Genomic DNA, 22,734 nt, shown 5'->3' on the forward strand with positions numbered 1-22,734 from the left:
GGGATTAAAGCCACTAAAATCGAAATGTTTAAAATAAATGAGTGACCTACTTTTGAGTGTCACATAGGTTGCAACTATTTAAATGTCATAGTTTTGAACTTAGAATCAGCGTTCTAGCTGCATGTGTCAAAATTGTAAGTTTGATTTGAATGAAGAAAAATGGGAACAAAAGTGACCTTTGGCTGAAGCCTGGCTTAAAGGGACTGAATTCTGCCCGGCAACTACCCCCGACAAGAGTTGAAACTTGCCCAGCTACTGTATTCACAGGCCTGGCCTCCCTTCTGCTGCCCCACCAAAAGGAGATCACACCTCTTTGATTGAATCAGGGGAGGAGTACCTGGGATTGCAGGAAAACAGAACAATGAACTTCCCTTTACTCGAAGCAATTCCTAAATCAGGGGGTCGTAAATGGCTTCCTCTTGGAAGGAAATGGGAGGGGCACTGCCTCTGTGAGCCAGCTGAGCTTGGAGGAAGTGGACAAACCAGAAATTCCCCCATGTGCTTTGGGAAACCACACCCCTCTGAGCCAATTTTAGAAAAATTGATAATTCATAGTACATAATTGTCAAAATTATATCAATAATATCATTCCTGTGATTTTTCTGTGCACATTTTAAGAGGTGTTAGGACTCTGTGGTATGTTCTGGGGGGGTAGTAGCGGAAAATAGGGTATTACTCCAAATGTATGTATGTTACCAATCTCTTAGTTTAAAATAATCTCATCCCATCCATTTCAACCTACTTAGAACTGCACAGAAATCGTGTGTCCATTCTGTGATTTCAAACCTGTGAAAGTGTCATTTGTCATTTGAATCTTACTTTATTTCTGAAAATCTACCTCCACTAAATCGTCTGTATCTTTGGAACGAGATTTAACTGTCATCTTAAAACTAAGAATCTAAGCTTTCCAACAAGCCCAAAACCGACTTATAGTTTTTCCGTAATCGCGCTCGACGCACTCGAAAAAAGTGCCGCGAATTGCAATTTGACTCAACTTCTTCACCTGTGAAAAATAGCTGTCTTTTGCTTCCATTGCTGAAATTTGTTTTCAACCTGATAATCCCTCATGAATTCAAAGTAGCTGTCACTTACCCTGAATCTCCTAGAGGGAAATAGAATCATTTTTAGCATATTTTCACTTCATTGCAAATCACATTAAAAGTATTTCTGCATGTTTTAAAAGCATACTGGTTGCTCCAAGCTTGCTAGGGGGGAACTAGAATTTGTATTGCTTTTGATTGTATTCCTGAAAACCTGTGTGCTCTCTTTTCCATCTCTTTATATTGCATAGGGGGGGAGTGAATTGTCAATAGAAAAAGTGATCATATTATCTCTTGTTGAAACCATATCAGTTTATTTCTGTGCTGCATTCTTTCCATCATTGCTTTTCCTTGAAACCATAAAAGTATTCTCTGCTACCGTATCCTCTCTATACCAACTCCTAAGTAATTAAAAAAGTGTGCTAGTGTAATATTATCCATTGTTGATCACTGTCATATTCATAAGTGTGCTATCAAATATTAATTTATTTATAGAAGTGTGATATATATCTTGTTTAATTTTTCAATAAATATTTTAATTTGCAAAACAAACTTACTTCTTGGCTCAGTGAGGTCAGGGGGATTCAAAGAGAGGGGCGTTATATAAGGGTTTATCATCCAGATTATAACTTGTCATAAAAATATATAAATAAGGGCTTCCCTTGGGCATCCCAGACTAGGCATTGATGTAGTTGGAGTGCTGAATTGAAGTCACTTAACATTCCTGAGAGTGAAGCGCATGCTGCAGGAAAGGGCGATTCCATATGCTATGTTATACCCAGCACATCTACGCATTATACACCAGGGAAAATCTGTATTTTTCACTATTCCAGAAGAGGCAGTGAATAACATAGAGGCGGACATACCCACTGCTTCCAGACCAACTGAAGAAGATATGGGGGCGACTTCCATGCCTCCACTTTGTGCTTGCTGATCAACCGTAACTGTATGGTCATGTTATGATGAACTTAAATAAAAGTGATTAAAAAAAAGAAAAAACATGCATTGACAAAGCAGCAGGTTTGCCGTAGTCTACAGGCTAAGGATCCGGTAGAGGTTCAGGTAGCCTAGCACCCACCAATAATATTCAGGGCCATCACCAGATTATCAGCCCTCCAAGAGCCTGCAAGTGCCCCACTGCCTCCTCAACCCTACTGTGCAGTCCGAAACCAGAACGCTCGACATCACCTCGATCTGCCTTCTGGTATAGGGTGGCCCCCTCTATCCAAGCCCCTCATAGCAAAGGTAGGTGGTCTTTACATGCCTTCCCAGAGGAGCACAGCCTTGCCTGTTCTGGCGTGACGATAGAGTGGCATGTTGTAATATTATAGTGGTCACGATGGTATGGTGGGCACGATGGTATGGTGATATATGATTTCCCCACACATACCACTACCCTCCACCTCCTCCCTGCTACCACTTGTTTTTCCTAATCTTTCTATACTATCCTGAAAACATTTTGTAACTTCTGTTTCACATCCACCTTTCTAACCTTTGAACCTTGTAAGGTGCTCCAAGCTCTCTGGGTTGGGCCAGTGCTGAACAAAGTTTCTAATAAAATAAATGATTTCATGATATGGTGTCTCAGAACAATGTTCACTTTTATGGTATGTGTGACACGTTGTGATGGTACAGGTGTTTGGCTTTGATGAAATGTTTGAGGGTAGTGTGTCAGGGTGAGTGTGCTGCTATGAGGTAACAGTTTGCTGTTATGGTGCGAAGGCACCCCGTGATGGTGGTGTGATAGCATGGCATGGTATAGGGTAGGCTACCACTGTGTGATGAATGGTTGATATTTTGATATGGGTTGGTGGCATGTTGTGATGGTACAGTGTGATGTATAGTGTCATGGTATTGTGGTGTGATGTGATGTCATGAAGCTATGGTGTGATAATATGGGTTGATATATAGTGCTACGGTATATTTCGATGGTTTGGTAGTTCAGTTTGAGTTTATGGTGTTATGTATGAGGTGATGTTATGGTACAATGTAATGTCACAGCGTGAAGTGCAGTGTGATGCATGGTGTAATGGTGTAGTGTGACTGCACCGTGTGATGATATTATGTGATGATGCGGTGGGACAGCATAATGAAGATATGTGGTATTATGGTGTGATTGCACAGTAGGATGCTATGGGGTGGTTGTGCTGTGATGCATGGTGTGCTGGTACGATAGTATGGTGTGATACTAAAGGTATGATGTTGAGCTGTTATGGTGTGATATATGGGGTTATAGCATGGTGGTACAGTTTGCTTCTATGATGTCACAGTGTGATGGCTGATGTTATGGGGTCTAGGAGCCTGCTCCAAAGAAGACAAAAGACACAGGTCTTCTTATCATGGGCTCCGCTACTGCACTGCCGTGCCTTGCGTGATGCCCTATTTATTCAGGCAACATGGTGATGTGCCCCAAACATGATCCCTTAAACGGGACCACACACAACACTCCTCCTTTTTTCATAACAGTGACCAAAACCAACACACACCACAACAAAACATCGAACAACATGTCCCAACTTCGACATTACAGTTCACCAACACTCCATTCCGCCTCAATCACATAATCTTATAAGTATGGTGGATGGCCTCGGGACTCCCTCAGCGGATATCTTCATGCTGGTGCTCCACCATCCTGAGTCACTTCTCCCCCCAGACAACAGGGATGATTTCCAGCGCTATTGATGGAACGCCATCATTCTCTCATCCTCATCCTCTGTTCCAATCACACTGGGAGAGTTTGCCTTTTCACCAGAGGATTGACCACCCATTCTTTCCTCTGACAACGTTGCCAACTTCCTGACGAAAACCTGAGTGTCTCGTGACGGTGTCACGTCCATTGGAGGCCGTGACCATTGACCCCTTCACATCCACAACCTGAAACGGGTTTGGTTCGTAATTCGGGGATACTTTCCCAGTGGGATACATAGACCTCACCAGCACCAAATCCCTCGATGCTAGAGGGTACTCCCGCAACTTCCTCCTGGCTGCCTCTTCTTCATTAGCACGACTTCTCCAATGGCTCGGTTATCTATTTTACCTGGGATGCGGCTCTCAAAATTCAGTATGAGACCTCTTGGGCATCTCCAGAACAGCGCCTCAGCTGGAGCCACTCCAATGCGGTGTGGTTCGGTATTCTAGCAAAAACTGGTACAAAGACCTCTTGAGGCATGTACCTTGTCCATGGGCAATTATGAACACTTTATTTAGAATTTGCATGAACCCTTCTGCTTCTCCATTGGCTCTCAGCCACGCAGGGGTTATCTTTCTGTGGTGAATGCCACTTTCAGCACTAAGAATGCAAAACCTTCTCCCTGAAAAAGGGGTCCATTACCCGAACATACTTCCTCTTGCAAACCGTGAGTCGCAAAAACCTTCTCCATCATAGGAATGACATTGGCGAGGACCCTAGTGGGCCCTAACTCACCTGCAGGATACCTGGACCACTGGTCAATCATCATCAGAAAGTGGGTGTCCCTGCTAGTGGAACTATAATCCACATGTGTCACTTCCCATGGCTTGGAGGTTCGGGGCATTGACTCGATCCCGTGCTCTTTCTGCACCGGAGTTGCAGTCTGACACCACACACAAGCTTTAACAAACTCATCTATCCGCTCCTCCAACCCTGGAAACTACACCTTCATCCTTGGGCGAGACTTCATTTTGGCAGTTTCTTGATGACCGTGGTGTGCTAATTCCATGATTCTCGGTACAAGCTTGGAGGGTACGACCATCCGTGACCCTCTCTGCAATAAACCTTTCTAAGTGAATGTAAGTTCATTCTTGATGTCTCACAGCTACTCAAGTGCCATCCGGGCACTCTGCGTGCGCTTGTCCAAACGCACCAGCACACATTTCCATTGGCCCCTGGAGAATGCAGTTTACATGAAAACACTCATCGTCCTCAGATGTGACCATCAGTTCTTCAATTGACATGAATTTTGGAATGGTGCTTTCTGAAATCAGCCGTATTAATTGTTCCGTCTTACACCCTTCATCTCTCGATCTGGTATCCAGCGGTCCAGGGTACCTCGACAAATAGTATGTTGCATTATCGCTTCCTGGCCGCTATACCAAGCTGACATCTTATACTTGAAGGGTTAGCGTCTATTTTTCAATTTGAGATGACGGTTTTAATGATAGCCAAGCCGATATTGGAATGAGGGGCTTATCGTCGGTGATCACTGTCACTGGTTTTCCAAAAATATACAAATGGAAGTGCTTGCACCCCAACAGCACTGCAAGTGATTTGCATTCAATTTGCGAATAGCATTGCTCGGTTGGTGACAAATCCCTGCTTGCATAGGCCCCAGACTTGACTTCTCCTCTCTTGTTACATTGTGTTAAAATTGACCCTTGTCCAAATAGGCTTTCATCCAAAATCAACTCTGACATTTGTCCAGGATCAAAAAATGCCATTGTACTGTAGGCTGTGAGCGCCCCTTTTATGTGATCAAACGCGGCCTGTTCCAACAGAGTCCACTGCCAGGCATTGTCCTTTTTTTTGTCAAATTTCAAAGGGGCTCTGATCTTTGATGAACCTCCCACAATACGTCACCATGCCATGAAAACCTCACACCTCAGACGCGTTCTCTGGAGGCTTGGCACTCTTGATGTCTTGCACTTTGACAGGATCCACCGAAATGCCACTTTCCTGAAAACAAACCCGAAGAACTCCAGTCTTCATTGCAGGAACTCACACGTGTCCTTATTCAGGGTCAGGCCATGGAACGAATCCTCTCCAGCACCTTTTCCGTCGCTCCAGGTGCTCTACCTCAGATTGGGTAAACACCAAGATATCGTCAATTATGTTGTTAGTTCCTTGTATTGCTGCTGAAGGCAAGCGTCCCCAGCCAGCACAATCCTCCCCGCAATGAGAGACAATGACGGACTCTCCCAAGTCGGGAATAAAGCCAAGACAGAGTGCGGGTGAGCTTAAATGAGAGTTTATCAATCAGAATAGGGCATGCAAAGAACTCTGCAAACTCCGAGAGCGCTCTGTCTGACAATAGCAAAGACAGGCGTATTTATTTACAAAAAACGTCATCAGTACCTACATACTATAAGGGGCACAAGTTCAATGGGATTGGGTGGCGATGACTAGCTATAGGTGCTGCTGCGATGTGGTTGGCCTTGGCTGGAGGACGTCACTTGTCAGCCTCGTGGGTTGGGCTGGGCCTGGCAGGTCAGCTGAGTTCATCCGGGTGGTGTTGTTGTGCCATTGTGGCCAGTGTCAGAGATGAATGTCTTTTCCTGACTTATTTGCCCTATGCCATGCACACCGCAGTCATTCAGTCACTGCAATGTTATCTCCTTTAGTAAATCTATCAATAGGTTATCCTACAGGTTAATGCAACACAGGAGGAATGCACCTTGTGAGGGGTTTGATGGTGATTTATCCGTGCATGGTTACCAGTGTCCTGTTTGACCGGTACCATAGGTCGCGGGGTTAAGTCTCCGGGCATGGGACGGGCGGTACATGTCTTTCTGTCTCGTTAGAAGTTATTATGAATGGGCTGTTGTGTGTTACCACAGTATTGGGTGTCTTCGTTGCACCGGGTCATAAGTCTGAGGTGTTCCGGGGGGGTTGTGGGGTTTACGATGGGGCGCCTTGGATTTGTGTATTCAAGCGGAGGTTTACTGCTGGGCTGTAAATAATGCAGGTGGCAGGCCGTGGCCTTGGGTGCTGTAGCGGGGACTACAAATCTTTGAAGCGGCTCCAGCCTAGTTGGGGGAGGTGGAGCAGCGTGGCGCAGGCCTTAGCTCTCTTATTTGGCAGACTTTGCAGGGTGGGGGGGGAGAATGGCCTTGCACATATTCACAAAGGTATTTTTCTCGTGTGTTGCCGACTTTCGATGAGAACATCATAAACATTTGAACATCCTTATAATACTCATTTGGATCACTTGAAAACATACATTTCAACTCACTACATGTCTCTCGAATATAGCCAGTCTAAGCACCTTACTAGTACATTATATTTTAACAACTACAGCATTTAATAATATGCATATATATTTGCATTACGTGAGGTAGTAGTGTGGTTGGTGGAGCATAGAGAACGAGACCCGCCATTGTACGCGGTGGTCATGGCATATAAGGGCTGTAGATATATATATATACACATGACTGGCACATTTGCCTGCGTCTCTTCACCTGAGCCTTATATACAGTTGCATTCGTCCTCCCCTGCACTCTAGCAGCATTTGTTCAGTTATGGCGCGGGACCGCGGGGTGTACGGTTTCAATGATACATATAGAGAACAATTCCCCAGAAATGCTTTTTATCATTTGCACACCCCTGCAGGGGTGTGGTTCCTCCATTGCTGGTGTCATGTAAACATGCGTTTCATACAATAATTACACAATTTTACAGGTTTCTTTAGTAGAAGTAGTTTTATGGAAAGGATACACGTATTACAAGTAGTTTTTGACATTCGTATTTGGGTATTTTTCTGCTTTCATCGGATGAGCATTCTACAGTTCTCCCCACCACCCAGGCCTTGCTGACCGGGTCATGCTGGGAGCAGTGATACACTGTGGACGGTGAAATGTTACAGTGTTAGTATCTTATGCTAGCTCATGTCCGTTTTGTTCGTGGGAACGGGCTCACAGCGGATCTGCCAGGGTGCTGCGGCGACAGGGATAATTGAAACTCTCCGAGGGTGGGGGCCGCGCTACATTGCACTGAGCTCACACCATCTTTGATAGACAAAATGGTGTCTGAGGCCTAGCTAAATTCAATACGTGTGGGCAATGTCTTCAGCAGGTGAACCCTCCACCACCTGGGCCCGGGTGGTCTGAGTGGACGCCCAATGAGCCATGGCCTTCACCTGGGGAGGGGATGTAGGCAAGGAGGGTTTTTTTTTAGACCACTCCTCCCCTACATTTCCCCCCTTTCGTTACTTAAGTAACGAATTCTTTAACTCATTCAATCTCCTACACTCTTCTTCGTCCATAACTGCCTCATCCCATGCTGGTGTGCTTTTTATCGGCATCCAGGCTCTGCACACCCCCCTTAAGCTCTCACCCCTCCTAGCATATTCACCTGGGGTACAGGTTAGGTATATACATCCGCTCTCTCCTTCCAAGTCTACCCACACCTAATGATACCATTCCAGTATGCGGGGCTCTCTGATGGTGGTGTGCCATAATTTGTCTACGATATCCTTGTCATGATACCTGGGCACTAGCTGATACCTGGGTGTATCATCAGTTCCGGTTTGTACCTGCACTTCCTGCATAGTTTGCATTGTCCCACGGGTGTTGCCCATTGTCACCATCATCATTGCACCATTAGGTACTGCGTTAGCACAACATCGAAGACCCACCTGGCACATGCAAAAAATTAAAAGGAGGAACACCACAGCTGGCATCAAAAATTTCACAGTCGTTCCAAGCCATGAGGGGACCCAGGAGAAGATGTTGTCGAACCACGTACTGTCTTCGGCTCCACCTTCCATTTTCATTTTTTCTCCTAGGTTGTGTACTGCTTCGATCACATGGGACAGGGAGCCGTTTTCTGCGTCTTCGGAAGGTACGAAAGTGCAGCAGGCACTTCCAATTTTTCGGCAAACACCTCCATCCATCGCCGTCAACAGGTCCAAGACATACCTGTTTTGCATTGTCATCAGCCGTAAAGCCCTTAGTTCCACTTTTATTACGTTGAACCCTTCTTCAGTGTCATTTGCCAGCTGAATCAATTCCCAGCGTGTTATCTGGAGCCATTTTGCGTTTGCCCTTGCTTGGACACTTGAGATGAGGAAGGCAAAGAATGTTTCTGCTGAGCTGAATAATCGATATCTGTCTGGGATCTGAGCCAACAGTTCTGATGATGCCTTTGATATGTAGTTTGATGCTCGTTTGTTACGGGTCAGCACCTCTTCCTTGCTCCCGGAAGACAGGACATACATCTGTGACTCCGCAGTCGGCTGGGCTGCACTCTGTTGTATGCGTTCCTGTGTCTTTTTGCTCCCATCGATGTGGCTTTCTGGTATTACCATTAGGGCTGAGTGCAGAGTGGCCATTGAGCAGCTGCCACTGCATGACGGGGGAAGGTGCAGGTATGCCTGGTTGCCGCATACCCAGTACGTGTCCATCAGGGCCGCTGTCCCTTTTCTCAGATCTGGGATGGTGAGGGTCTTGTTGCAGTTCTTGTTTGTCCCCATGGAGGTTTTCCCCTCTCCTTTAAAGCATAGTTCATAGTCTATTTTGTTTTGCAGTTTGAAGGGTTTTTCAATGGCGGTTACCCAAGTTAGTTTTGAGATGTGTTCCTTCCATACTGGTGTGCATGTTTCATCTATCCATTGCAATTTCTCTGGTGCCACACCTCTCAGTGCTTCAGCTTTACACATTACTTCTTCATCCTTCCACTTGTTGTCCGAAAAAAGTGTCCCTTGTATTACAAAAAATGGTTCCTCCAGACATACCACCCCTGCCGTCTTCGGGTAGCAAGTTTTCTCGTTCTGCAGCATTCTAAAAGTAACTTCATGTGCCTGGAAGGTGTTCTTAATCCTGCATAACGTAAGATGAAGGAGACACTGGGCATCTATAATTGGCAACTCTTTGGGTAGCAATACTTTGGGTGTACCTGAAGCATGGGGAATGAGGGAGCAGACATAGCAGCTCTCGTTTGTTGTTTGTTTAGCTGTTGCACTCATATCCGCATACCATTTATTCGTCTGGTGGGGGTGTCGTGGGTCTTCCATTCTATCTAATCCTAACCCATAGTACTCATCATACTTCCTCCTTTCAGCTCCCCTTTTTCTTCTGTTATTTCTTTTCCTAATGTACTTCCCGGCTTCAAGGGTGACAGACACAGTAGACCCCCCTTTCTCCTTCCCGCCCCCCTTCACCCAATCATCATATAGTATTTCATGTGTTGCTTTCATTCTTCCATTTTCTTCCATTCTATTATTTGACAATGTGTCTGTAGCTATGGGGGCAGGTTGGCTGGTAGGGGTGTTATACAACCAGGATATGGCGGAGGGGTTTCGGTCGTTCAGACTGTGAGCATTGTAATTAGATATCTTTGGCGGGGACACTGTGTTATTTTGCATTTCACCCTGTAGCTCTTAGTTTTTTATCATGACAGCATTAGATGGCGTTGTATAATAACCCCATAAAAGTTTCGTCCCGTCCCATACCAAGAAGTCACCTTCCTTAGTATTTACACTCGTGGTTGCATTACTTACAGTAGTGCTGTTAGTCCCTCCCCCCTCGTTTATCTCGATAGAGATAAACGCTATTAACCAGTATGTAACCAGGCCAAACATTAGTGTAAAAAACAATGTAATACACACTGGTAGTCCACATTCATACGAATATCTGCATTTCTCAGTTAACCACTCTCTAACTCTAGTAAATGTATCCGTTGCAGGCTGCCCGTTAGATGCCATGGTAGTTCCTGTTCGAGATATAAAAGTGCATTAAGTGCATGAATGTAAACATTTTGTGGGCACTACCAGTGCCAGTTATATATTGACGAGGAATGGAAGCGGGTAGGGTTGCGGGGAAGGGTATTCACAGACAAGGGTGTAAACACGGCATCATTTGATCACTTCATTAATTACATATAAATCCACAAGATAAAAAGGGAAAAACTATTTTTTTTTTTTTTTTTTATTCAGTAACATCTTAAAAAGAATGCAAGTGTACTTATCAGTCATTTTCCCATTCAGGTCTGCTACTGTCACACATACACTAGTTCATATTCAAATATTCTGCTCAGCTGCATCGTTTGCTGTTGTCTGTGCCTCCTCATTTACCTCCTCTTGCACATTACTGTATGCTTTTCGTACATCTGTCAAGTGTACCCAGTATTTTAGGCCCTTTACTTTTACTGCCGTGGGCGTGCAGAACACTACCTCGTATGGGCCATGGAACCGTGGTGCATTCCATCGACGCACAAAACTCCTGACATAAATGAATTCGCCCGGCATCAGCTGTAGCTGTTGCGCAGGCTCCGTGACAGACCCTGTTATGTTTCCCTCCTCTCTCATGAAGGGTGGAGAGAGCTGCTTTGATATTGCACGCGCTGCCCTTGTCAATTTCTTCAAATAGTCTATGAACTCTTCTCCCAATATCGCGGCGCTTCTGTGTGCGTCTGAGTGTTCGCGCAGTGGAGAGTGTGCTGTGCACATTCGTCTCCCAGTCACGATCTCGTGCGGGGACAAATGGTGGTCTTTGCTTGGCTGATTTCTCAGCTCAAATAGCGCAAGGGGCAGACAGTTAATCCAATTCTTTTTCAATGAAAAGCACAGTTTTGATAACCTGCCTTTTAACAGTCCATTCATCTTTTCCACTACGCCATTACTTTGAGGATGATAAATCGAACACAATTTATGTTTTATTCCCAATAATGTAGTAACTTCCTTGAAAAGCTCATTTACAAAGTGAGTGCCATTATCTGAGCGAATAACGTCACAAATTCCCCAGCGCGGGAACACTTCCCTCACTAGGAACTTTGCAGCGCTTTTGGCATCAGGTCGTGCACACGGTCCTGCTTCTATCCACCTTGAGAATGGGCATACAACTACGATCATGTACCGTGCTCCATTACACCTTTCCCCCATGTCCGCGTAATCAATATGTAGCTCTCTGAATGGGCCAACGGGTTTTGGAATTGTTCCCCGGAGCGTGCGTAATGTCATTCCTGAATTGTGTATCTGACATGTTGTGCATTCCATCGCTAATCGAGATACGTGCTCCTGGAGACAGGGCACGAACCATTCTTCCTGTATTTCTGCTGCGATGTGCTGTTTGGTATTGTGTGCAGGGAAGTGTAGTTGTTGAAACGCAATTTCTAGTAGCTTGATTGGCATTACCACTTTCCCTGAGTTATTTTGCCGCCACAGTAAGTCTGTCGCCGACTTGCTGCACACTCGTTTTGTCCACATCAATTTTTCGTCTGTACTAGCTCCTTCCTGTAATTCTATTATTTGTGATATAGGCATGATGTTGTACCCTTCTGGGAGCTCTTCGTTTGTCTTGTGCTGCAGCATGTACTCACCTGCTTCATATTTCTGAAAATAGGAAGCCTCCTTGGCGGCAGCGTCCGCTGCCGCGTTTCCCAAAGACACAACGTCTGTGTTGGATGTATGTGCTTGGCACTTCACTATTGCTACCGCAGTTGGGTTTTGTAGGGCCTCAATTAACTCTTTCAACAATTCTGCATGCTGTACTGGTGTTCCGTCTGCCCGTTGAAATCCCCTCCGCCCCCATCTCGCTAGACCTCCATGTACTGTCGTCGTCATGTAAGCTGAGTCTGTATATATTGTCACTGCGCAACCCTTTGCTGCATGTAGTGCTTCTATGAGCGCAATCAGTTCTGCTGCTTGTGCGGAGTAATGTGATGGGAGGCGGAACTGTACTAGTGTTTCATATTCACCGTCTTCTAACCTCACCACTGCCATGCCAACATGTTTTTCTCCCGTGTCCACATCAATCGATGCAGACCCATCCACAAAGTACACTTCCCCCTCGCTCAGGGCGTTCTCACACACCACTGTGTCCTCCCCTAGTTCTCCTGTGTAAGTTGTACAATCGTGGTCCTGCATGTCCTCTAGTGTGCATGCTTCTGTAATGAATGTTGCGGGGTTCACTGTCTTGCATCTCAACACATGGATATTGGCGCTAGATGATATGATCTCATAGGCTGTTGCCCGCTGTGTCGTCAGTGTGCTTTTTGACCTCTCAAGTATTGCAAATAGTGAATGTTCCACAAACAATGTCACAGGGCATCCCATTACTATTGTGGCACTTTTCTCAATCGCGAACGCGGCTGCAGCGAGTGATTGCTCGCACGCGAAATGGCCTTGCATCACGGCATCTAAAGTACCACTATAGTAAGCCAAAGGCTTGTGTCCTAGGGACGTCTTTTGTGTCAGAACAGCTGTCATGAGTATTCCCTTGCAGTGCGAGAATAGGTAAAATTCGCGTCCATAATCAGGATTTGCTAGCACTGGAGCGCTTGAAATTAACTCTTTTAATGATTTGAATGACGCGCTCATTTCTTCTGACCATTCTATTTTTTTATTTTCCTGTTGTGCTTCTTGGAGTGCTTGTAGTAGGGGTCTCGTGTATGCTGCATAGTCTAATATCCATGCTCGGCAATAGTTGCACATTCCCAAGAATTTCTGCATGTCTTTCACTGTTGTGGGGTCTCGTACTGATTTTATCGCTTCTACCCTGTCGGGGATTATTCTTTTTCCATCTTTTGATATCAGCTGTCCCAAGTATAAGACCTCTGTCAGACAGTACTGTAGCTCTTCCTTGTCTACCTTGTACCCCTTATTGGCCAATAGAGTCAGGAGCGTTGTTGAATCCTTTCTACATGTTTCTTCGTCTTGTGCACACACTAGTAAATCGTCTACGTACTGAATGATAGTACTCTCAACTGATAGGTTTCCCAAGTCTTCATGCAATATGCGGTTGAATATGCTCGGGCTCTCACAGTATCCCTGCGGTAGTCTGCAGTGTTCATATCTCTTTCCCCCCAGTGTGAATGCTGTCAGGTATCTACTCTCTTCAGCCAGGGGGATTGAGAAAAATACGTTTTTCAAGTCAACTACTGTGAAGTGTGATGCCGTTTTTGGGATGCTGCATAATATTGATGCAGGGTTCGGGACCAAAGGGAACTCTTTCTGAATTACATCATTTAGGGGGCGTAAATCCTGTATCATCCTCCAAGACCCTTCTTTCGCTTTTTTGATTGGATAAATGCATGTGTTACATGGGGAGTTTGAAGGCACTATTATCCCTTGTGCTAGTAGTGCATCTATTGTCTCTTTTATCCCTTGCTCAGCTTCACGGGACAATGGATACTGTTTCACTCGGGGTAGAATTGCTCCTTGCTTTAGTCTTATTATTACAGGTTGTACTCCATGCAACAGGCCTACATCATGGGGGCCTGTTGTCCACAAATTATTTGGTACGAGTCTCATGTCATCATCAAAGAATGACGGTGGTGCTCCTACCACTGCCATCAGTTGAGCGGGGCTTTCCCTAGCTTGAATCAAAATGTCACAGGGCATCGCTATTTCCATTACAATTTCACCATCCCCCTCTGCATCTGAAAAGAGATCCTCATCTGTTAAGTCTCTTAGGGCGATGTTGGCATTCGTGCACAGTACTGTACGCCACTCGCATCCTTCCATATCTACTCCAATCACCGCAATCCTTTTCGCTGATACCTGTACAGCGTGCAAGTCTAATGATACCACTGACCCTGGTGCTGTGTTGGGGCACACTATGGGGCGGAAGAGGAATTCTGCTGGAATCCTCCAATCCATCTTCCTCAGCTCTGGAACTATGAGGGCCAATGTCTTTAGCCCTTCAATAAACATTTCCTCGTTTTTCGGCAAACCTCGTACTTCTTGTGTGATCGTGTGGGCATGTACTACCAACATTGCACGCAATGGGCATATTCCAGGTGTTGAACACACTATACCTCTCTCAGTGAATGATATAGTCATGTTGAGTTTACTCAGGAGATCCCTTCCTAGTAAATTTATTGGTGAGTGTTCATAATACAGTAAGGGTGTCTTTACAGTCTTCCCCCCCACTGTTATGTCCAATGCTTCTGTGTAAGGAACTTCAATTACAGCCCCAGAGAACCCCTGCGTCTCTAACTTCCGGTTAGATAACGGGAACCGTCCCTCCCTGATACATGATTTCTCCGCTCCCGAATCCACCATGAATATGAACTGCTTGTCTCCTATCTGCGCCCCTACCAATGGTTCCTCTGCTGCATCGTAGGTGGTAGATAGAACTGGACACGCAAGTGTTCTCTGTGGGCTGTCCTATGCAGGGTGTCTCATCGCCCCCTTCATTAAAGACACTTCCTGAAACTACTGACACGCCGTTGTAAGGTGCTGGTGCGGGGGCCCCGTTTGCTGCTGTCGCAAAATGGTTGCCTGGCGTGTACTGCAAGTTGCCATTGTTTTGTGGGTGGTTCTGTGTTCTGTACTGGTGCCCCTGTTGTTGCTCATTATTACCTTGGCCTGGGTTTCTCGGGTGTTGTTGTCCCATTGGAAGACCATATGGGCTCCCCGGGTGGGGATGGCCATATTGTTCTACCTCTTGGAACCCGTTGTTGGGTCTGGCTCTGCACTCCCTAGAGTAATGCCCCCATCTTCCGCAGTTCCAGCAACTTCCTTGTGCACCTCTAGGGCCCTGCCATCCATTTCCTCCCATTCCCCCGTACCCTGGTCCACTTCCTCTTCGGCCCCTGTACCCACCTCGTCCCCCTCGAGGGGTCCACTCTTGCCACTGCGGACCTCCGCCTTGCTCCTGCTCGTTCCACTGCCGCTGTCCTGCTCCAGCCCAATTAGTTGCCATCCTTCCTTGTATTGCTATCAGCCCCTCCTCCTCCTCATCTCCCTCCCTGCTGTGGGGGAGTGCGGCTACAGCCGCTGCGACCTTCACCAACTTTGTCTGCACTAGTTTTGCTTCGTCTGCCAACCTCTTCTGTGCCACCTCCTTCTCCCTTTCCTTTATTCTCTTACAATGGTGTACTATTATGCTCTGGATCTCAGGCCATCCCTTTGCTTCAATACCTGCTATCTTGTCGAGCGCCTTTTGCACTTCCTTTGGGAGCCCTCTTTTTATAATGAAGTAAAATAAAGATGTCGATTGATACCAGGACGTGCCCGTTTCTGTTCTCCACATCTCTTGGACCCGAAAAATGTAATCCGTAGCCTCCTCCCCGTCATTCATTGTACACTGCATTACTGACTGTAAGTCTGGTGTATCTGGAAACGTTTCTCGCAAGGCATCCCACACCCTTGCACGCACTGTGTTAAAGGAGGCCCCATCATGGCGGTCGCAGTCTAATGTTACTCCCGGGAAACCGGCCTTGACCCATACTCTATCAGCCTGATCCCCCACTGCTGATACAAGCAAGCTCTTCACATCTCCTATCGCTAGGGGTACCCCAGCAGTGTGTTTCTCAAAGGCGTATATCCACTTACTTGCCCCTCCCGATAACGGGGGCAATAGCTTTAATAAATTGGCTTTATCCATCTGAGCCCATGGGATATAATTCGGCCTCCCTCCTTCCCTATGTATCAATGGGAGCTGTAGCCTTCCTTTTGTCGTTGCATCTACACCCGTTTTGGCTGCTGATGTTCCCAGTGATGCCATTTTCCCCACTCTATTCCTTAAGCGCCCCGTCCACTCATCATCCAGTGTTCTCATTGAACATGTACCATCCACCCCTTCACTTCCCCCACCCATTGCCATGCTCAGCCTGTCGCTTTCTTCTAAATCGTCCCTTATATCACATAGTAGTTCCTCTCTGTCCCCTATAGGCCTTTCTTCATTATCAATACCTCCCTCTCGTGTCCCTACTTCGATTATTCGTGTCGGTTCTTCCTCAGTTCTGAACAGTATCTCACCTTTTTTCCACCCATCTTCAAGTGTTCTATTCTCACTCGGCGCTCTAGACGTGCGCCCTGATCTTGCTGCATTAAGTGCTGTTTGTTCACATATGTCTTTTATCCTTGCGAGCTCATCTTTCGCTATTGAGAGTCTTGATTGTAAATCATCTGTTAGCTTTTCTATGTCCACCCTTTGTGTACATGCCTGGGCTCGCTCCCTTGTACTTTCATATGGCGGGGGTGCCGTTGGCCGGTGGGGTGTAGTAGTTGCCAGGGGAGGAGGGACATAAGTGGGGTCACTGTACCCTTCTGCAGGCACAGGCTTGTTTCATATCGGGTACAAGCTTATTACCTCTACGTGTGGCTCTACATTTGACGATTCTTTACCATCTTTCTGTATCATCAGTGGATTGTCAGTGGTGGAGGGTAGGTCAGGATTTAATGCTGGTGCTTTAGGCGGTGGTATCTCTTCAAATAACCTCCAGAGATCTAATATTTCCCTCCTATTGTGCAACTGCTTCCCCTTGTATTTCAAACAAATGCATGTGGCCACCATATCCAGAACACTTTTATCAAATGACCCTCCCTCTGGCCATATCTGGGGTAACCCCTCTCCCTTCAGCTCTGTTATCCACTGGTCATGATATTTCTTAATTCGCTCCGCGTACCCTGGTAGGTTCTTACAGATATGTGATAAGGGTGTTTCGGCCCCCATCTTTGTGTTTTCCTAGTACTTCTCTGTCCCTGTGTGTCCACAATTACAATGTAAACCTATTACCAATATGGGTTTCGTCTTCTACTTCACATTCAATAATGGGCTCCTTTGTACTCTTCCCCCTGCCTGCGCAATGCAAAACTGGCTGTACACAGTCTCTATGTTATTCTCTTTGGGGGGGCACATACAAGAGCAAACCATCAGTGATTTTGACAATATTAACCCGGAGATCAAAAAGGTACACACTCACTTCACCTTGTCATTTTTGTCTTCAAGAAGCTTTATCCGGCCAACCTTACCATGACCATTCAATTACCATACATTTATAACCATTTTACACACCCACAGCACCAAATTGTCTTCCGACGCATACGAGGTGCACACACCTCGCTGTAACACTCTATTCACAATTCAAGCTGCCCTCCCTTTCCTCCCTAGCCGGCTGTCCCTGTCCGTCTTATTCAGATATATGGATGCGTATATATATATATATATATATTGGTCTGCTCTTCCCTCTTCTAGTAGGACTCCCTCTCTTTTACTTCCTCTCTAACGTTTTGTACTGATCTCACTTTTAATTTCCCCCCAACCCTAAAGAAAAGAATAGAAAGAAGAAATAGCAGTCACTAATATATTCTCCGTGTCCCCCTTTGCCAGACACTTTTATCTTATTGTCCACTTCTTCATATATTCCCAGTACTAGTCAAGATAGCACTATGCAGCGCCGCCTTCCACCCCCTTTCGGAGCTAGGTTCCCGTCACTTTTATCTCTTATTCACCTCTTAATCCTAATGGCCATATGCAAAGAAAAAGCAAAGAAACTTTAGGATGATCCTTAGTAGATCTGCGTACCCCCCTTTTCTACCCCTCTCCGTTCTCTGTCCTAAATTTCTTCCTCCACTCCCTTTACGATCGCTCGCACTCAATACTCACGTGCCCGTCTTGAACCGATAGTCTCCGAAACTGGGTCCGTCCAGGCAGTGTTGCCGTCCGCTCAACAGTCAGCCCCGGCTCCGGCGAGCGGTACTCAAAGGGGATTTTTCAACCGGGATCCCGTACCCTCTCTCTATTGAGTGTGCACTTCTTAGTGTACCGGTCGCCGTTGGCGGGCAGCCTCCCGGAGCCGGCGCACCGTGCGTATCCCTTTTCGACCGGAGATTCTCGTGCAAAAAAGGGGACGGTAATGTTAGGTCGGGAAATAATAATAATAATAATAATAATAATAATAATAATAATAATCACGCTTTCGGGGTCACCACTGAAGGCAAGCGTCCCCAGCCAGCACGATCCTCCCCGCAATGAGAGACAATGACGGACTCTCCCAAGTCAGGAATAAAGCCAAGACAGAGTGCGGGTGAGCTTAAATGAGAGTTTATCAATCAGAATAGAGCATGCAAAGAACTCTGCAAACTCTGAGAGCGCTCTGTCTGACAATAGCAAAGACGCATATTTATTTACAAAAAACGTCATCAGTACCTACATACTATAAGGGGCACAAGTTCAATGGGATTGGGTGGCGATGACTAGCTATAGGTGCTGCTGCGATGTGGTTGGCCTTGGCTGGAGGACGTCACTTGTCAGCCTCGTGGGTTGGGCTGGGCCTGGCAGGTCAGCTGAGTTCATCCGGGTGGTGTTGTTGTGCCATTGTGGCCAGTGTCAGAGATGAATGTCTTTTCCTGACTTATTTGCCCTATGCCATGCACACCGCAGTCATTCAGTCATTGCAATGTTATCTCCTTTAGTAAATCTATCAATAGGTTATCCTACAGGTTAATGCAACACAGGAGGAATGCACCTTGTGAGGGGTTTGATGGTGATTTATCCGTGCATGGTTACCAGTGTCCTGTTTGACCGGTACCATAGGTCGCGGGGTTAAGTCTCCGGGCATGGGACGGGCGGTACATGTCTTTCTGTCTCGTTAGAAGTTATTATGAATGGGCTGTTGTGTGTTACCACAGTATTGGGTGTCTTCGTTGCACCGGGTCATAAGTCTGAGGTGTTCCGGGGGGGTTGTGGGGTTTACGATGGGGCGCCTTGGATTTGTGTATTCAAGCGGAGGTTTACTGCTGGGCTGTAAATAATGCAGGTGGCAGGCCGTGGCCTTGGGTGCTGTAGCGGGGACTACAAATCTTTGAAGCAGCTCCAGCCTAGTTGGGGGAGGTGGAGCAGCGTGGCGCAGGCCTTAGCTCTCTTATTTGGCAGACTTTGCAGGGTGGGGGGGGGAGAATGGCCTTGCACATATTCACAAAGGTATTTTTCTCGTGTGTTGCTGACTTTCGATGAGAACATCATAAACATTTGAACATCCTTATAATACTCATTTGGATCACTTGAAAACATACATTTCAACTCACTACATGTCTCTCGAATATAGCCAGTCTAAGCATCTTACTAGTACATTATATTTTAACAACTACAGCATTTAGTAATATGCATATATATTTGCATTACGTGAGGTAGTAGTGTGGTTGGTGGAGCATAGAGCACGAGACCCGCCATTGTACGCGGTGGTAATGGCATATAAGGGCTGTAGATATATATATACACATGACTGGCACATTTGCCCGCGTCTCTTCACCCGAGCCTTATATACAGTTGCATTCGTCCTCCCCTGCACTCTAGCAGCATTAGTTCAGTTATGGGCGGGACCGCGGGGTGTACGGTTTTCAATGATACATATAGAGAACAATTCCCCGGAAATGCTTTTTATCATTTGCACACCCCTGCAGGGGTGTGGGTCCTCCATTGCTGGTGTCATGTAAACATGCGTTTCATACAATAATTACACAATTTTACAGGTTTCTTTAGTAGAAGTAGTTTTATGGAAAGGATACACGTATTACAAGTAGTTTTTGACATTCGTATTTGGGTATTTTTCTGCTTTCATCGGATGAGCATTCTACAGTTCTCCCCACCACCCAGGCCTTGCTGACCGGGTCATGCTGGGAGCAGTGATACACTGTGGACGGTGAAATGTTACAGTGTTAGTATCTTATGCTAGCTCATGTCCGTTTTGTTCGTGGGAACGGGCTCACAGCGGATCTGCCAGGGTGCTGCGGCGACAGGGATAATTGAAACTCTCCGAGGGTGGGGGCCGCGCTACAGTGCGCTGAGCTCACACCATCTTTGATAGACAAAATGGTGTCTGAGGCCTAGCTAAATTCAATACGTGTGGGCAATGTCTTCAGCAGGTGAACCCTCCACCACCTGAGCCCGGGTGGTCTGAGGGGACGCCCAATGAGCCATGGCCCTCACCTGGGGAGGGGATGTAGGCAAGGAGGGCTTTTTTTTAGACCACTCCTCCCCTACACTGCCAATGCACCCCTCACTGAGTTTCAAACATCTCTGCGGCTGACGATATTCCAATGTTCAACCGCTTTCACTGATAGAGACCCTTATGCGTGGTAACTGTTGTGATGTAACATGAAGCAGGGTGCAGGACCAACTGATGATACCCATCTCGTAAATCCAGTAGAGAAAAAACACAGCCCTTTGCAAGTCCGCTACCACATCATCGTTCATGGGAGAAATATGCTTCTCCCACTTTACGGCCTTGTTGGCAAGGCGCAGGTCCACAGAGATGCGTATGGAGGTGGCCTGCTTGCCTCCACAATCAGGGAAACCCACGGGATGGGACCATCAACTGGTTCTATGATTTATAACTGCACCAGCTTCTCAGGTTTCTGTTCCTCCTGCTCTCTGAGGTGAAATGGTATGCGTCTGTGTTTCAGCGCTACCTGCTGGACAGTTTTATCTATGTGCAGGCTAATAAGTTCACCCTTCAGCCTTCCAATGCCCGAGAACAGGTCTCCATGCTGCTCTGTGAGCGACTGCACATCTTCAATGTGAACACTAAAAGCAAAGTTCACTATTTTGAGGGCTTGCGCAGCAGCACAGCCCAGCAGCGTGTATTCGCTCACAGTGGATACGAAAAACCTGGCCCTGATTCTCACACCCTCGTGCTGCACAGACGTCACAAACATGTCCTCAAGAGGCAAAGTTGTTTTCCCTCTATAGGTAAATATATACACCTTTGTGCTACTCAGTGCAGAGTTTCCTGTAGAGCCTGATAATAAACAGGAGGCCATCACGTTCACCGATGATCCAGTGTCAATGAGGATCGGGATATCAGTGTTCTGGATGCGTACCACACGCTGCCGGTTCCTCTTTTTGCTTTTCTCCAGTACACTGGAACTGAAGAACACAACTTCTTCATCCTCCTCTCTGACAGACTACAACTCCTCCTCATCTTTGGGTTCTACCTGTGAAACCTTCTGTTTCTGTCTCTGAACAGCTGGTTTGGGTTTTGCCTTGTCTCTTGGCATCGTGGCAAGTTCTGGGGCGTGGCCCACTGGCAAAATGGTTCATGATGCCATATCTCTCACACGTGTACCCCTTGGCCAGGCAGTCGCCGCAATGCAGCAGATCACATCCACACTGTGGGCACATTGAAGTGGGCTCTGCCCGGTTATCCTTCTTGACTTGACCCCTTGGTGTCGTTGGCCAGGCTTATTTGTTTGTTGTCTGGTGACAGAATATGCTCCTTCCAGCTTTATGGTCTTCATTATGGCATCCATTTTGGATGCCCTGACGTCACTCAGCTCATGGGACCGGCCCAGCTCGAGGATGCTTGCCAGCAGGATTCACGGTTCCCTCAAGATTTGTCTCCTCTTCACCGAAAAACGGCCTTTCAATTGCTGCCGGACCTCCTCTTCTGCATGAAAAAGCCAGCTGCTGGAATGTACCATGGAAAGCATCAAGAGTTTCCTCTTTCACCTGCTTAGCCGACCTCAAGACAAATCTCTCATAGCCTATGTTAACCATCGGGGTCAATTGTTCTCTGAGTGCATCCTTAGCAGTCATATATGAGTCATTCACAGGACAGAGCATCTTGAACACCTTGTGCACAGCCGGACCAGCTCAGTAAAGGAAAGGGGATTTCTTAGCATGATTAATCAACAACCAGTTGCATCGCAATACATCTCAAGCCTCTCGATCCACAGATTCCAGCGTGGGCCTAGACTTGAAGGAGACCCCAACACATCAAATTCTACCAACGGGGCAAGTGATCCCTGTTGTCTGGGCAATCTCTCAGCCTCCATCTCTTCATCAACCTGGTAGGCCATGTCAGGGCACTTCAGCACAGGACAGGGATAGCACAACCTTTGGATTCACCAACTGTCAAACGTGACACCCTACTGCTCACCCACTAGTGAGACAGGAACAGGACAGAACGGGAAGTCGGTACAGGGTGGTGCATCCTTAGCCACTCAGCAGTGACCAGCTCCACAACAGAGCAACCGGGGTGTGGACATAGGCAGAGGAGCAGAACAAACGAGCGAAGGGCAAATAAATACTCCCTCCCCACACTCCCCAAGGCAGACGAGCACTTGCGGGGGAGCCGCAACCTCTACAGGCCACCCACGGTAGCCAAAACACTTCAGCTATGGGCATTGGGCTTTGTTGCTCACTATCGCCACCCGGGCATGAGTGCACAGGGTGCAATGTGCTTCAACACCTCCTGCGATGTCAGGAGCAGCACGTGCGTGCCGCTGGAATGAGCGAGCGCAACTCACACCTTGGAGCCCACACCCTGGGTCAG

This window comes from Ambystoma mexicanum, chromosome 4q, assembly GCF_040938575.1.
Source record: "Ambystoma mexicanum isolate Mex_15411 chromosome 4q, UKY_AmexF1_1, whole genome shotgun sequence".
NCBI lineage: Eukaryota > Metazoa > Chordata > Amphibia > Caudata > Ambystomatidae > Ambystoma > Ambystoma mexicanum.